Here is a 17,520-nt window from a genome sequence, read left to right as displayed (position 1 = left end):
CGCTTGATATTCAGAAGACTTCTAGAACAAAAATCTTGGAATTTTGAATTGTGAAAGATTGATTTGATTGATGGTACAAAACACTGAGAATTGTACTGCCAGCAGTTTGGCTGTCGACCGACTGTTCAGGTATTGATGTAGCAGTTAGAGTGAAAAATCAACAGTCAAAGTTAATTTTCTTTTTTTGTTGTTTTTTGTTTTTGTTTTATGTGAAAAAGGAAAGTTTATTTACATGACTTGTTAGAAAAACATAGACATAATAAATAACTAATATTTACGGTATGCGGGCAAACTTACCGATAATAACCCTGAAAATCATTTAATGCACAGAAATAGGAATATTTGACTGGCAGAAAACACACAAAATATTATCTTAGTAATTAAGCAATATTATGACAAATAGTACAACATTTAATACTGACAGTACAAATATCACATACTATATTGAACAGTACGACGAATAAACGGTACATTTAAGAAATAAGAAATACGACAAATTTTAAGAATGACGATTGATAACCCATGCTATGAACAATAACATGTAGATGATTGGGAGTGCAACCATTGTAGGTCCACACTCTTCAGGACTATGTAGGCAGAAGAAAGTCATGATCACCGTAGCAATGGTGATGACTGTAAGAAACAGTGTCTCTATCCACTTTGCCATTCTTGTTAGGGAAGAAGAGAAAATAGATATGAGGTAGGAATTTGAAAGATGAGTTGGAATTTGATGTGAGATTTTATGGAAGAAAATGAGAGGTATTTATAGAATGGAAAGAAGGAAAGAGACGTTGGGGAATGATGTGATTCCGTACAAAAGGAAAATTTGAGTGGAAGTAAGATTTGAAAGAAAGTGTATGATAGTGTTGAAAAAAGAGAGATTTGATTTTTGAAAAAGAGATTTGAAAAGATTTTTGCAAATAATGGAATATAGTACAAAAATTAGTGGGAAACAAAAGATAATAATAATCTACTTGTTACCAGTACAGTCTGAGTTTCCTGATTCTGCGCCTGCAAAAAAGATTTAACTCTGTACCAATTGTGTCAGTACCATTTATCTGCAAATAAATAAATAGCATGTGTGAAGTAATAAACAATATTTGGTGTTTGCGTAAGAATAAATTCAACTGCAAGCCAAATTACTGTATAAGAAAAATTCTAAAAACTAAGTATTTCATATGTCAGGATATTTGTTGAAATAAAAATCCATGATTATATGAGACCCTTAATTTTCAGATTGGAGTTTTCTTGAAAAATATGTGGGCAAATTTTGGGGTATAACAGGTTGGAAACTGGGCTTTGATAGTATGTGAATGCACTAGATGATATGTATATGCTAATGCGTATGTATGTATGCAATCCCATTGAATTTTTTTAATCCATGCTTGCACCTATACCACGGCTATGCTTATGCCGGCTTGGTAATGTGGATAATGCTTATGCTTATGCGTGTGCGTAGTTTGTTTATGAGTGAAATGAACAGCAAGGTTGTTATCATCGGCAAGGTTACCGGGATACATCAATCAGGTGATTGGGGTGAATATCTCCGTAAGGTTACTGTCATCGGTAGGGTTACCGGGATACGTCAATCAGGTGATTGGAAATAAACAAACAGTAAGGTTACTGTCATCAGTAAGGTTACCGGGAAGCGTCAATCAGGTGATTTGAAATAAACAAACAGTAAGGTTACTGTCATCGGTAAGGTTACCGGAAGCATCAATCAGGTGATTGGAAATAAACCAACAGTAAGGTTACTGTCATCGGTAAGGTTACCGGGAAGCATCAATCAGGTGATTGGAAATAAACAAACAGTAAGGTTACTGTCATCGGTAAGGTTACCAGGAAGCATCAATCAGGTGATTGGAAATAAACCAACAGTAAGGTTACTGTCATTGGTAAGGTTACCGGAAGCATCAATTAGGTGATTTGAAATAAACCAACAATAAGGTTACTGTCATCGGTAAGGTTACCGGAAGCATCAATCAGGTGATTGGAAATAAACCAACGGTTAAGGTTACTGTCATCGGTAAGGTTACCGGGAAGCAGATGGACAATATGATTTAGCACCAGAGTAATGACTTGGATGTTTTGATATATTAACCAATGTATGTAATGCATGACTTATGTATATTCGCATGATGCTTCAATGCTAGGTTGTTGGTAACTAAAAGAGTATATAGCTTGCTAAAGTTGTAAGGTTGTTGGATGCTAGCGCGATTTCCCAATACCTGCTGTTGAACTTTGAAGATCGTAGTTAGGAGAAAGATTTGTTCGAGGTTGTAACGTGTGAGGATGCCTTTTCCTTATGTTGTGCGCCTTGCCCCGGTTTGACCCTTTGAATTACTCCACGCCTTTGAATTTTCAAAGTCCTCTATGTCTTCCGCCTTTTGCAATTCACACCTTTAACCTTTTCGAGGTTCTCCACACCTTTAACCTTTGGAGATTCTCCACACCTTTAACCTATCGAGGTTCTCCACATCTTATGGATTCGATATCCAATGCCCCAATGTTTAGTGGAAAAAGGTGCCTATGACCTCCAAGCCATGAAGGAAGTGCCCCGAGAAATAACCTCGTCATATGCTTCGACGTTTAGATTGAAGGGTACGCCCTTGATCTCCAGGATATGGAGGGCTATCCATAGTGTTCTATCCTTTTGAATTTGAATTCTTCCCATGTTTGACATGCCCCTTATTGTTATTGCTTCGAGATGTGACCCAGGTCGATTGAACCTCAAGATGAATGCCCCTAGTTAATAGGATCTTTGACTGCATGCCCCCTGTAATCCTTGAAATTTTGCCCCTGTTTAGGAGAACCCTCTGGACGTTGTTCCCCCATTCAAGAGTCTTTTGTTAGAAAATATCGCCTTTGATTAACCAATTTCGAGATCTCCTTGATGCTAAGTGTATATTCGTAGATGACGTTGTACCCTTTGAGAAATAACTCCAATGCAATGCGTATGCAAGTTTTGAAATCGATGTCCGTTATGAATTAGGACCGGATGATTAGAAATGAATGTTTGAAGAAGCATAGTGTTTAGAAATAGTTTTAACAAACCTAGGAGTCAGTATAACAAAATCCTGCTTAATATGCTTTCGTAGTTAACCTTGCCTCAATTAGGACTTTTGAATGTTGTAACTTGGCCTGGTTCATGGTTCAAGAAACAACGGATATAAGGCTCGAAATTTTATTTACCCCACCCCTTTCTCCTTGATGTTCTCCCAATCCTAAAAATTCGCCTAATCGAATGAATGTGCTTTGTTTGTAAGAGAATCGTTTCAGTTTTGATGTTGAGCAGAAGCCTTAGTAGAGATCCAAGCACCGATGAAAAATGTTGTAGAGATCCAAGCATTGATGGGAAGCTTCGATGATTTTAGCAGTTACAAGATTATCCTTTGTATTTCGCCTTTGTTTTTTTTTTCTATCCCTTATTTTTGCACTAGCCAATTCCTTTTGAATTTGATCCATTGGGATGCCCTAATTTTTGCCTAAGTCATTTTGTCTTCCTTAATGGGATTTTCCATTTTGACTTAGCGGGCGCTTTCCTCCTTTTTTTTTAATGCTCCTTTTGAAATATTGATCCTTGGATTTTGAATATTATGACTGCCATGTTAACTTTGATTTGTAAGCTTTGACTTTGATACGTCCTCGATCTTGAATGATGTATTGAGGAAGAAGATGTTGTGAATGTTATCTCTGTTGCTTCCTCAATCTTGGATGAATGCGAGGAAGAAGATATGCTTGAACCCTTGCTTTGCTTGATCCTTATGCTTGAATCCTTGCTTGGATTGACTGATTCTCTTGACAACCAAAATACACCATTGAATTAATCGAAATCTCCCCTGCCCCTGGTTGAAATCAAGGTTCATTTGAAAAGTAGAAACAAACTCTAACTCCTGGCTCGAGGGGGTGACGAGGGATTAACATCCTTATATCTCCACTGTTTAGGAATTGAAATAATGCCTGTACATCGTCGGCTTGGTCTTACCATGAAAGCATATGTTCAGTGAGATTTATTTATTTGTATTCCTCATTCTCCCTTAGGTTTGTTAATAATCCTGAATTGGAAATAGAATAGAAGTGCGCGAGTGGAAAGTCGTAGTAGTGAGCAAATGAATTGACTCCAAAACCTGCATGGTCGTCCCATTAGAATTGCTAATCTGAAGGTACAACTTTTATCCGGAGTAACACTTAGCGATCGTAGGGGTTGAAATTCTGAGCATGACAAAACCTATTGGTCTTAGGGACAATCTCCTTTGTAAATCCGTTGACCTTGTTTTACTCCTTTGTTCATGGACTTGTAGAAGTAAAGGGCAACCTCGAATTCTCCTTGAGCACGTCAAACCAATCGGGAATAAATTGTTAGCGGTGGGTGATCGGAAAATTAGCAAGTGTACTATTTTTCACCGATGTAGTTTCAAATAGAGGTTTATACCCAGTATCGAACTCGCGGACTGCGTAGGAAATACAAGTTTTACAATTATTCAATTGAACAAAATATCATGGGGTTTGTTCGTTTGTAGAGAAATTATATAAATTATAACTAATTAAAACAAAAGTAAAATAACGGTTCTTGAAAATATAAGAAAGCATGCTAGGTTAGGTGTATAAATTGTCGCGCAATGAACTTTATTCCCCAATTTATGAAATATAGTTATAATGAGCTACTACCGAATCTCAAGAGTTGTTTTCCTTAATTCCTTAACGGAAAACCTTTGGTGTTTATCTTTATTCCTAATTCCTTAGCTATTAACGATAACAACAAGTACGATAATGATGAATATCAAGAATTAAACGGCTACTACGGTTAAATCCTATTTCCTAAGTAATTTTTACCGAAGTATTATTGTGCAAAATGCGTTGAGTGGTTTGTCTGACCTAAACCTCAACCGTAAATCCGAAAACTATTTGTCCGATAGAAAAGGCATTAAAAACTTTGCACAATGAAGATAAACTCATTAAAACTTGAATAACATAAATTGATAGAAAATTAGTTCATAACAATGGCAATTCAGGGACACCCCCTAGCATTGGGGGGGTTTAGCTACTCATAGTAATATCCGAAGAATTATAAATAGAGATGATAAACATTACAAAAATTAGGGAAAGCTTTGATATTCAATTGCGATTGCCGTTGAAAATCTCCGTTCTCCGAAACCCTTGATAGCTTCTCTTCTTCACCGTAAAGTTCTTCAATATGATCCAAGATAATCAAAAAACTCTCAAACTAGGACTAAGTAGTGTTAGGTTACATTCCATTCATGTAAAAAGTCGAAAACGCCCTTAATGAGACTTGAAATAATGAAACAGCTAAAAAAGCAATTTCTGGCCGCAACAGCTGACACGACCGTGTCCCACGACACTGGCGCCCGTGTCAGCCTCTAGTTTCAATTCAAATAGCATTTTTCTATGTATTAGCTGACACGGCCGTGTCCCACGACACTGGCGCCCGTGTCAGCCTCTGTTTGCTCCCAACATCTCTTTTTCTTCTTTTTCAGCTGACATGGCCATGTCCCACGACACTGGCGCCCGCGTCAGCTACTTTCTTTGCCTTTTTGACTTCGTTTTCTTCTGTTCTCGTCCCATTTTTTCGGCGATTCTTCCTTACACCTGAAATAACCAATAACTACCAACAAAGTGATCAAAAGTAACTATTCTACTAAAAATTACCACTAACAATTAGATTAACAAAGCATGAAATAACGAAATGACCGATTTTTACTAAATAATTTGCGAAGTATAAGTGAAATTTGGTGACCGATCACAACCCCAAACTTAGCTCGTTGCTTGTCCTCAAGCAATGCCTGGGACATCAAACAAAGGTCACCCCTAAATTTATGCTTCCACAATACAACCGTGTTTTTCACAACTCGACTTCCACCCTTCCGGTCAATCGTGCTAGCTTTTACTCCCCGGATTTTCCGCTCCACTTTCACGTTAAAATTCTCCTTCACCTCGATGGTGTTAATTTACGCCGAATATGGCGAGAATAACGAACCTCGTGTGTCAGATTAGTGAAAATTATTCCGTGAGCATTGGTAGGCGGTGGTGGTGCATCGTTGGTTCTTGCACGAGACCGCGAAGACTGCCCCACCGGTTGTTTTCCTCTCGTATTTCTCTTGGGAGCCATTGATGGTACCTAAAAAAAAACGAAATTCAACCGAAGAGTTAGTAGAAAAAGCTACCGTAGAAAGGTAGAGGACGAAATTTGGAGCAACTTTTGTAAAAACGGTTATGAAGATGAGTTGATTTGGGGGTGAAAGTTTGAAGCTTTGTGGAGTGGAGGCTATGGAGTTTGTAAGGGTTGAGAGAGAAAAGGAGAAAGAAAGAAGAAGAAAGAAGGGAAAAAGAAGGAAAGGAAGAAAAAAAACAAATAAAAATGCTGCTAAGTGGGTGGGGCCCACAAAAATCAAAAAACAAAAATAAAAAACGAAAAATGAAAAAAAAAAGAAAAAAAAAAAGAAAAAAAAAATCGCCCAGCCGGACACGGGCGTGTCCCACGACACGGGCAGCCGTGTCCGGCGCTGCCACTTGTTCTCGTCTCCCCCTTTTTTTTTGAAAAGATGATTTCATCGGACATGGGCGTGTCCAGCGACACGGGCAGCCGTGTCCGGGTCCGCCTCCACCAATTTTTTTTGTTTTTTTGTTTTTTTTTTCACTCATTACCTACAAAACAATAAAAATTTTCATTAGAAATAACGAAGCGCTTCGTTTAACGTCGCATGGCTCGACGGTCGTTCATCTCATCCTGCGAGACGAACAACATGAATTTGACCACTCTCTTGGCCTTGGTAATACGGTTTTAGTCTTTGCCCATTAACCTTAAAAGTATCCTCATTTGCTGGGTTTTTCAGTTCAATCGCTCCGTGAGGGAATACCTTGTGAATCACAAACGGTCTTGACCATTTGGACCTCAACTTCCCAGGGAATAGTTCTAATCTTGAGTTATATAAAAGCACCAGTTGTCCTTCCCAAAACTCTTTCCTTTGGATCCTACGATCATGCCATTTCTTAGTTTGATCCTTATAGATTTTCGCATTCTCATAAGCTCGATTCCGAAATTCCTCTAGTTCATGAAGTTGAAGAATTCAAGAATCTCCTGCCTTAGCAATATCCAAGTTAAGAAACTTTGATGCCCACAAAGCCTTATGTTCCAGCTCCAAAGGCAGATGACAAGCTTTTCCATAGACCAATTGGTAAGGGGACATACCTATAGGTGTTTTGAAAGCAGTGCGGTATGCCCACAATGCGTCATCTAACTTAATTGCCCAATCCTTGCGAGAGGAGTTCACAGTCTTCTCAAGGATCTGTTTCAGCTGCCTATTTGACACTTCCACTTGCCCGCTTGTTTGTGGGTGATACGTGGTGGCTATGCGATGTTTCACATCGTACTTTAAGAGCAGCTTCTCCATAAGTTGATTTATGAAATGCATTTTGTCATACCCCAAAATTTGCCCATTCAAATCAATACACAAAGCTCCTAGACACAATCTCCTACACAAGGCCCTAAGGCTAGGGTTTGACTTATTCAAAGGGAAATCAGTGAATCAATGGCTCCAAAGCATTTCATATGACTCAAGGTATCCCACATCATCTCCATGACAAATATCAAGTCAACAGTCGACTAGTTGACCTATAAAGTCAACTGTGGTCAAAGTAAAGTCAAAACTCCTGATTTTTTGTCAAAATATTCATAATGAAATATCATTCACCATTTGATCAGGAATTGATCATGGTTCATCAAGAAAAGATCAGAAATCAACAAATCAAAAAGTTTCTAAATTAGGGTTTTGTATAGGAAAAGTCAACTGAACTTTGACCAGCCATAACTCTCACATGGAACATCAGAAATTTTCCATCCAAAGCTCATTTTGAAGGAAATTCAACTCTCTACAAATTTGTGTCTCACACGCCAAGTCTAAAAATGCTTCATTCGAAAGATATGGACCAAAACATTATAGGTCCTTTTCAAAAGTCAACAAAAAGACATTTTTTTCAAAAGGATATAAAATGAGCATGGAAAATAATTTTGATATGAGACCAAAGACACTGGTTAGAGGACTCTCTAAGGTTTCTAAAAAGTCCTAGAACACCTCCATACCTCAAAAATTGAGGGAGATACACCTTGGCAAAATTGGGCTATTTTGGAGAGGAAAATAAGAAGGAACTTGAAATTTTTTGCTAATGGGCCTAAGCTTTTGAGATCCAAACTTGTTCCTCATGACATTGAGGGCCCATAATCCTTTTCCCACGAAATTATATAACTTATTTGATTTATTATGATTTTTAAATCTATTTTTAAAAGGATTAAAATCAAATAAATTAAGGAAAAATCAAATATTTGATTCAAGTGCTTACAAAGACCAAATCTAATTATGCCCCATATCCAATATAATTTCGTGCACTTGATGTATGGAGTGATAAAATCAAATGTTGGCCAAATTTGGAAGGATTCCATAGATTTTTTCCAATCAAATTTTCTAAAACTTGCAACTCAAGATTCACATGGATCCTCTTCAATTTTATCAACCCTAAACGTTCACATATATATACTGATCAAGTCCATAGCACAAGGGGAAGAAATCTGCAGCCAGAGCATACCTAACCCGAACTCAAAATTCCTCAAAAAACTAAATCTTCAATTCTGAGATTTAAAGCAATTCAAGTGTTGCAAGTGATCGAGAATCATTCCTGGAGCATCAACAAACGATTCCCAATCGTTTTCGAGTCACAAAACCACACGAATCAGGCACTGTAAGTCATTCTTGACCAATTCGTAAACTGACTCAATCCTGTATATGCACGCATGCATACTCAAATCTAATTGCATATTCTTACTTATCTTGATCTGTTTATCGTTTCTGGATAGTTTGGTAAGTTATAATGCCTTCATGAACGTATTGCCATATTAGGGTTTTCGGAATCGATTTGGGGTTTTTTGACACAGGTATTTGTTGGTTAAATAGAAACCATCATTAGGTTCGTGAGAGTCCTACGAACGTTTTGGGACCCTCGCGAAAGATTTCTATGTGCGTTTGGGTCTATTCGCTATTTTTCAGGTACAGGAGGGAGACCTTTTATAGCGCTTTTGGAGAAAAACGTTGTTAAAACTCTGGCTAGAGGTTGAAGACGACGACGCGTCACCTCCCCATTGGCCAGTTTCGCGCGCGCGTTTTCTTCAAATCCTGGGAGATCCAGTGGATTAAGACGCACGCCTTACCATGCTCCTTCAAGATCTCAGCCCTTAGTCTTTCATCCAAACGCATCCAACGAGCCAGACCCTGCAGGTGTACCGTGAACCACGCGTGTGAGCAGCACTGGATTACAAACGATAAGTTCCAATTTTTTTTCTTTTTAATTGCATAAATTGTTTTCTAATTATTATATATTGCTTTTTATTATTTTATATATATATACATACATCACTTTTAATATTTTCTTTTTTATAACTAATAATAAAACATTTATTTTCTTTTGTTACATATATATATTATTATAATATTTTTATTATTTATTATATTTATATATTCTTTTTACATATTTATTTAATCCTTATTATTTTATTTCATATTTGAAAATCCTTAAAAATTCATATTTATTTTATTTTAATTCTAAAAAATTTTTCAAAAATATATTTTGTTCCCGATTAAATTATTTTACTCCGATTTAATTAATTAGGTCGCGGGACCAATAATTAATTAAATCATTTGTTTTCTTATTTTATTTAAATTCGTACCCTAATCAGGGTTTACGAGATCATGCCATACGCTGATTTTTCATCTTCTTTTGTGCATAAGCAGGGTTAGCCATATGATTCGCCCCGAGTGCGCGCCTTCCACAAACCTCAAAAGTTAAGTAATTTATTCAATTAAAATTTTATTTATATTGGTTTATTTGTAGGGTTTGCCTTGCGTTCACTTCTCGTTCTGCCTTGTCTTTTCAGGGTTACCTCCGAGGTTTCCTCCTACTCTAACCATATCAGATAAAATTCGAATCAAAGCTAAGTGTTCTCTATTTATTCACTATTAACTTATTTTTCTTTCCTTTTATTTAAGTTAATCCTGATTATCTTCGAATTAATAATACACTCACGCCTTGTCTGTTCTTTGTCTATTCTAATGATCAGAGTCAACGTTTCTGGCAAACCCTTGCCCTCAACCCTGTCAGGCAAATGCAAAAAGCTAAGTATCTCTCATTTACTTACTCATTTTTAGTTTATTGTCTCGATCTTCTTGTTTTAGGGTCAGAAATATTAACCTTCGAATTAGCCATACACTTACCCAGTTTTTATTTTCTTTCTTTCAGGGTTTGTGGATTGCCAAAGCCACGAGTTTGGTAACCCTAAAATTTTACCCCTTTTATTATTTCTTTTATTATTACTTGTATCAAACCCGATAAGGGATCCACTGGTTACAACTTCCCGCCCCTTTACTGCTTTATATTGTTACGTACTGTGTGGTTAGTAAAATAGGGAGTGCAACTCTAAATCGATTAGAATAACTAAACACAAGATAATATATTGAATTAACCACACGTGATTGTTGCACACACGCACCCTTTTGGGGTAACCTCTCTGTTGCCTGTTGCCTGTTGCCTTGTTGCCTGTTGCCTTTGTGTTTTTGCAGAATAAGCCACGTCCCTCGAATTCGAGGATACCTCAGCCATGTTGCCTCGATAATTAAAAGGTCATACGACCCTAATGATGCTGCCTTCGATACACAAATGACCTCGACCCTCGGATGTTGCCTACGAAAAAGGCTGAGGTATCTTCTGGTTGCCTAACGAAAATGGCTTATTCTGATCCTTGCCTTAGACTACCTGCCCCTCTATGGCATGGGACAGTCTTATGGCAAAGGATGCTTCGATGACCCTTCAACCTCCAAACGAAAGGTTTCCTGCCCTCTTATGGCAAGGATAGACCCTTTCATTCTGAAAGGCTAAAAAGAGACCTATCATCTGAGTTTAAGGTAATTGCCCCTAATTGCCTTGCAATGCTCAAACTTTCATTATATTCTTTCTCATAATTTTTCAAAAGGGCAACGCTTATTCACAAGCTAAAGTCCCTATCTCTTTCATCTACATTTTCTAAACAAACGAGCAAGCAAAGCAATTAAGAGCCCATGGAAAACCATGGATGCAAAGGGTGCCTTACACCTTCCCTTTGCATAAATTACCCCCCGAACTTAGATTTCTTTAAAAAGGTTTTTTTTTCTGTTTCTTTTTGCCTTTCTGAATTTGTTTGGATAAAATAAAAGACGGTGGCGACTCTTGCTTACCGCGACATTTCGATCGATAAAAAGTCAGTTCACCGTGTTACAGAACTGGCGACTCTGCTGGGGATTTCGATTAAGAGGGGTTACCTTAAAAGTTTATGATTCATTTTAAATGTTTTCTATTGTTTGCTTTGTTTGTTTTATTTTTCAGGGGCGTTTTGGGAATTAACTGAAGGACGAATCCTATTCCCGGATTCAAGTACATCTAAGATAGGAAGTGGCATAGTCATGGAGACCCCCCTTGTGCATGCTTGGGGTTGGTCAAAATGAAGTTCACGCTTGAGTTAGGCCTCCACTGGTTATTGTGTACCTCTTTTGCATGAGAGAGGTTTATGCATGTATCTTTGGGTGCGTCGGAGCTCAAGGACCTTTAGTTACCCTTAACCCATCCTGGCTTTTAGGAACGTAGTGGGAGGGCTATTCTTGGTGCATGCCAAGTTATGGTCGCTACCCGATACTACAACTCAGATAGGTTCTTTCTCAAAGTATCATTGCATGGTATGCATGTACCATGTTCGAGGGTGCTTTAGAGGGGGCTGACAATTCTGAGTCACTTGGTAGAACCCGTTGCTGAAAACTCCTTATCCATAGAAATACCCTGGGGAAGGACACCTGATCGGACTCCATGCAAGCCTTAAGCCAAAAATTGTGTGACTTGTGTGACTTGCGTGACTTGTGTGACTTATTGTGTTTACTACTAACCTTCATTTCCTTGCAGGTTTTGTTAAAAGGACTTGTTTGTCCTTACTATCTCACACTATGCCAAATGAACTTCATTCGCATAACATCATGACATCATGACATCATAAGCATAACATGATTTAACTAACCCTTTCAAGGATCTTAGGGATTTAGGGCGCACAATTTCAGGTACCTCTATCAAAGGTTGATGTCCTAATCAAGGGGCAAGAGGATTTATTTTCTTCTAGTCACATGCCTTCCAATTCAAAGACTCAGTACTTAGCAAGGGGCAAGAGGATTTATTTTCCTCTGGCCACGTACCTTCAAATTTATAGGTATCCCGAATCGGAGGCGATGACCCACTCGATATGGTGAGCTTGATTCTCAAAGAAAGACGTTTAAAGACAAAATTCAGATTTCTTCAGACAAAGACGCGACCAAATCATTCTAATGTCGCTAACTAAATGCCTAAAGATCCTTGATAGTATTGCATTTGCATTCATAACATCACATGACAGGTTTCTTACCACAAGTTTCTCACCTCCTCGCTGTTCATCCACGCATCGTGAATCTCGAGCAATCAGTCAAAAATCTTCAGGCTCAGAATAATCAGTTCCATACAATAATTTTTCACTTGGCCAAGGGGCAAGAAGAATTGAAGGCACTTCTGATAGAGAAAGAGAAGAATCAATATAAGCATCAAGGTGGTCAAGATAATCAGAGATCCAAGCCTAAGAGGTCCTTTACTCCATTACATATACCGTTGTCTCAAGTTCTCCGACAACTGCTCAATCAGAACCTGATAACTCTGTTACCTCCATATTCATTTCCTACTAACCCCACTCCTGGGTATAAGTACCATGCGAGTTGCGCTTATCATCCAAATAGTCCTGGTCATGATACAAAGGATTGTTGGCAATTAAAGCACGAGATTCAAGACTTAAATCGATGAAAAGATCATTTACTTCAATTCACCTGAGGGACTCCACTTGACTAATGTTGTGCACAATCGGAAAGGTCGCAATGAACACAACCAAACTGTGGGGACAATTCTAATCTCTACACCAGTTCAACAACAAAGACACGAGTCAGATATACCTAAGCGCCAATTCGCAAAGATCAATATGACTCTGGCCGAAGCGTTGCAACAATTGCTGAAGAAAGGGCTAATCACTTTGAAGGACCCTCCGAGGAATCCTAGTACTTCCTCTTCTCGTTATAATCCTAATGCAAGGTGTGCCTATCACTCTGATAGTCCTGGACATGACACTAATAACTGTTGGACACTGAAGAATAAGATCCAAGACTTAATCGATGACAAAATCATTGACTGCCAGTCTCCTGAGGAACCTCACGTTGTGTACGACCAGAAAGATCATAATGAACCCAACCAATTTGTGGGGACAATTCTGACCTCTACATTAGCTCCGCAACAAAGACGCAAGTCAAATACATCTAAACTCCAGTTTACAAAGATCAACATGTCACTGGCTCAGGCATTACAACATTTGTTGAAAGCAAACTTGATCACTGTGAGGGGTCCTCCTGTAAAGCCCAACACTTCCGCTCCCAACTATAAGCCCAATGCGAGGTGCGCATACCACTCCAATAGCCCTGGACATGATACAAATGATTGTTGGCCATTGAAGAACAAGATTCAAGACATGATCGATGCTGGTGAAATTGAATTCCCTCATCCCTAGACTCCTATAGTGATCCCTGCTCCCAGGCACAATCACGACAAGAATGATTAATGTCATAGTGGATGAACTTTAGATCATTAGATTTACTTTCATTTGCAATTTCTATTCTGTTTGTTTAAACATTCAAATTATGATAGACATTATTTGTTTTAATAATCATCATCAGTGCATTGCATGTATTTGTCTTGAATAAATTATTTCGTTATCACTCATTTTAAATTATGTCTTTATTCTGCATATGTTTTTGTGATACTCAACTCCTGCTAAAGTTGTATACCTTTTGAGGGAGGATGACAAAAATGATACCGCAACCTCATACAATATGCTTTTGAACGGACTATGCTGACGATGTACAGGCATTGTTTCAACTCCTAAACAGTGGAGATATAAGGATGGTAATCCCTCGTCAACCCCATTGAGCCTAAGGAGTAGAAGTTTCTTTTTGTACGAAACACCCGCATTTTTAACCTGGGGCAGGGTAGTTCTCAGTTATTTTGGCTGTGCATTCTATTTTAAGAGAATCACCCTGTACACCTTTCAACAAAGGTTTCAATCACAAGCGTTCATCCGTACACATCAAAGAAGTGTTAGAGATGTCAATCAAAAGCCAATGATGGTTCATCAATCATTAAGCAAGGCAGTCAATACCTTTCAAAAAAGAAAAAAAAATGAAAAAACATATATACAAAGAAAAGCCTGCTAAGTCAAAAATCAAAAGATGACTTAGGCAAAATCAAGGCATCCCGCTGACTGTAAGCTCAAAATAGACAGTTCAGGCAAAAGTTAGGGATATCAAAAAAATGAAAAAAAAGAGAAGCCAATAAATTCCTGAACAACACAATGTTGTGACTACCAAGAGGAAGAAGTGACTGCCATCTCAAAAGTTCTCTTTGCTTGTGAACCATCATCATTATCAAAGGTGCAAATCCAAAAGTCTCTCGGAACCTGAATGCATAAGTTGAATTAACTGAGCTTAGGACTGAAGAACATCACAAAGAGGGGTGGGTACAATCAAATTTTGAGCCTTTATCCTTTGTTTCTTAAACCGTGAACCAAGCCACGCTACAACCCTTGAAAGTCCTAACTGAAGCATGGTTAGTTCGAAAGCATATTGTCACAACAAGGGTATCCCGACTCCTTAAGGTTTACTACAAATGTTGAGTTGACATCTTGTTTTTACAAACATCACATTGTTACAAACATCACGTTTTTACAAATATCACGCTTTTACATCTCTTGTTTTAATGTGTTTCCATAAACCCAAGACAAACGTATGCATTGCATCTCATGAATACATTATTAAACATATTCTGCTACATAATTTCAAATGCTAGCATCAGAAAGAACTTGCACATGATACAACTAATGACTAAAAGTTATCCCAACAGACAAGATTACTCCGAGAAGCAATGTCTCGTACGTATACAAGGGGCATGGCATGCTTTGCCCAATCAATCTGGGGCAATCCAGTCAAGATTATAAGAATCTCTCAAAAGCCAAACAATCAAAGGCATACACCTCAAGTGGGTTTCAAACTATTTGTCCAAACAATCTGGGGCAATCAAGTCAAGTTTCCGAGAATCTCTCAAGGATGCCAAAATAATCAGGGGCACGCATCCAAGAAGATCTGAAGCTACTTCTCAACCAACATAGGACATCATATTGAGCATATGATTACTAGGGGCATGTCTCCTAAAGTGCACACCTTATGAAGTCCTCGCAAGGCGAATCTTTCCAAAGTTCCTGTTAACTGGGGCAAATCTATACAAGTCCAGTTTGACATTTTAAGTGACGTGTCCTAAATCAAGTAATAGTTACTATAATACTGGGGGCAACTTTCACCCATGTCTCCTCACAAAGCCGGGTTCACAAGGTCATATCCCCACAGAGTAATCATTAAGAAGATATCTTCAAACACTCCCGATAAAGACATGGCGGCCCAACAGAGTTTACATCTTCAACATTGTCGCTCTCCTCCAACATGATTTATCAATATCTTTATCACCAATCAGGGAACATCAAGTCACTGATCATCTCCAAGCAGAAATCATAAATTCCCAGCTGAGCATCTCCAAATAAGATCAAACATCAAAATCACGAAGACATAGAGATTTATTTTCTCAATCAAGACAACATAAATCATATTCACATATCATATGTCATAAACATATTCATACATTGCACGCATTACCTCATAAAAACTCATACATAACATGCAAAGCTTCTCATTTATTTTGAGAGACTCATTATGTAATCCATGCATCATGACATTGCATAAATTTAATCTTACCCTTTGCAGAATACAGGTACAGACAAACGAACGAAAACTCCAACTTTCCAAGGTCTAATTCATCTACCACGAACGGTAATGACACGATCATTTTCAAGATCTAATTCAGCTACCACGAACGGTACTGACACGGTCAACTCTCAGAGATCTAATTCTATCATCACGAACGGTGTAGACACGATCACTGACCTTCTCAGTCTAATTCAGCTACTACGAACGGTACTGACACGACAGAAGATCTAATTCAGATACTACGAACGGTACTGACACGATCAACTCTCAGTGGTCTAATTCTATTATCACGAACGGTGTAGACACGATCATTGACCTTCCCAGTCTAATTCAGTTACTACGAACAGTGCTGACACGACAAGAGAATCTAATTCTATCATCACGAACGATGTAGACACGATTATCTCTCCAAGATCTAATTCAGTTACTACGAACGGTGCTGACACGATCGACCTTTAAAGAATCTAATTCTATCATCACGAACGATGTAGACACGATTATCTCTCCAAAAGATCTAATTCATTTACTACGAACGGTAATGACACGATCAACGCGCAAACGACATTTCTCAAACTTCAACTATCGGATGGCATCTTTAAAGCCCATCTCCGACAAAAATCCCTACTTCAAATAGGGCAAATTTCTTGGTATTCTAGTGTTCAATCATCTTCCACCTTCAGATACCGACTGGCACACAAACCACTCTACATCTTCAGGTTTAAGATAATTGAACAGGGGCAGCTGTCATACCCCAAAATTTGCCCATTCAAATCAATACACAAAGCTCCTAGACACACTCTCCTACACAAGGCCCTAAGGCTAGGGTTTGACTTATTCAAAGGGAAATCAGTGAATCAATGGCTCCAAAGCATTTCATATGACTCAAGGTATCCCACATCATCTCCATGACAAATATCAAGTCAACAGTCGACTAGTTGACCTATAAAGTCAACTGTGGTCAAAGTAAAGTCAAAACTCCTGATTTTTTGTCAAAATCTTCATAATGAAATATCATTCACCATTTGATCAGGAATTGATCATGGTTCATCAAGAAAAGATCAGAAATCAACAAATCAAAAAGTTTCTAAATTAGGGTTTTGTATAGGAAAAGTCAACTGAACTTTGACCAGCCATAACTCTCACATGGAACATCAGAAATTTTCCATCCAAAGCTCATTTTGAAGGAAATTCAACTCTCTACAAATTTGTGTCTCACACGCCAAGTCTAAAAATGCTTCATTCGAAAGATATGGACCAAAACATTATAGGTCCTTTTCAAAAGTCAACAAAAAGACATTTTTTTCAAAAGGATATAAAATGAGCATGGAAAATAATTTTGATATGAGACCAAAGACACTGGTTAGAGGACTCTCTAAGGTTTCTAAAAAGTCCTAGAACACCTCCATACCTCAAAAATTGAGGGAGATACACCTTGGCAAAATTGGGCTATTTTGGAGAGGAAAATAAGAAGGAACTTGAAATTTTTTGCTAATGGGCCTAAGCTTTTGAGATCCAAACTTGTTCCTCATGACATTGAGGGCCCATAATCCTTTTCCCACGAAAT

The sequence above is a fragment of the Vicia villosa genome, linkage group LG7, assembly GCF_029867415.1.
Source record: "Vicia villosa cultivar HV-30 ecotype Madison, WI linkage group LG7, Vvil1.0, whole genome shotgun sequence".
NCBI classification, from domain to species: Eukaryota; Viridiplantae; Streptophyta; class Magnoliopsida; order Fabales; family Fabaceae; genus Vicia; species Vicia villosa.
The sequence above is the reverse complement of the archived record's forward strand: the minus strand, read 5'-3'. Positions refer to the sequence as shown.